The following is an 821-nucleotide window of genomic DNA, read 5'->3' as shown; positions in this document are numbered from 1 at the left end:
GAACTTTGAGTTCTAGGCATGTTGTAGCACAAGATAATTAGTGTGCGGAGTATTTTTATTTATATAGTGCTATGTCAACACAAATTAGTTAGCATAAATCAGTTAAATGACGAAAAATTAGGTGTCTATTTACTTGTGACCACTCTGTTTCATTGGTATTCATTAATGTGTTTTTTAATACCTTATTTTGCCAGTTCCAGCAGTCAACACTTCTAGCTATAAATCATAAAAAAACGACAAAAATGGAATCCTTGATCTTTCTTGGTCGAGATCAATTTATATCTAATAAATATAGTTTTATTTCCAATGAAAAATAAGTTATTTTAATTTTTCTGTGCTAAAAATTAGTTATTAACATTCAAAAATTGAATATTTGAGTCATCGGATTTTACCGTCACCTACCGTAATCGTTAAACCTAAACTAACCTAATGTCTTGTCATAAAGTAATATTTCTGTAACTTTCAAACTGATATAATTTAACACGAAATCTTACTCGGGAACGAAAATAATATCTAAATAAACTATAAATAAATCCCCAGATTAATGTGGGGTTTTCTAAATTTCCCACTAGAATCCTTCACCCCCTACAGAAGCTCCAGGTAGTCCATATCTCGAAACACCACAAATTACTGCTCAAACCATTTTATTTACTCTACATTGACCTCGTTTGTTTGTTTTTGATTATGCACAAAGTTATACAAGGGCTATCTGTGCTCTGCCCACCACGGGTATCGAAACCCGGTTTGTAGCGTTGTAAGTCCGCAGACATGCCGCTGTGCCACTGGGGGCCTACATTGATCTAGTAGTTTATAAGCTGTTC

Source organism: Limulus polyphemus, unplaced genomic scaffold (assembly GCF_000517525.1).
Source record: "Limulus polyphemus unplaced genomic scaffold, Limulus_polyphemus-2.1.2 Scaffold344, whole genome shotgun sequence".
In the NCBI taxonomy this organism is placed as follows: domain Eukaryota; kingdom Metazoa; phylum Arthropoda; class Merostomata; order Xiphosura; family Limulidae; genus Limulus; species Limulus polyphemus.
The sequence above is the reverse complement of the archived record's forward strand: the minus strand, read 5'-3'. Positions refer to the sequence as shown.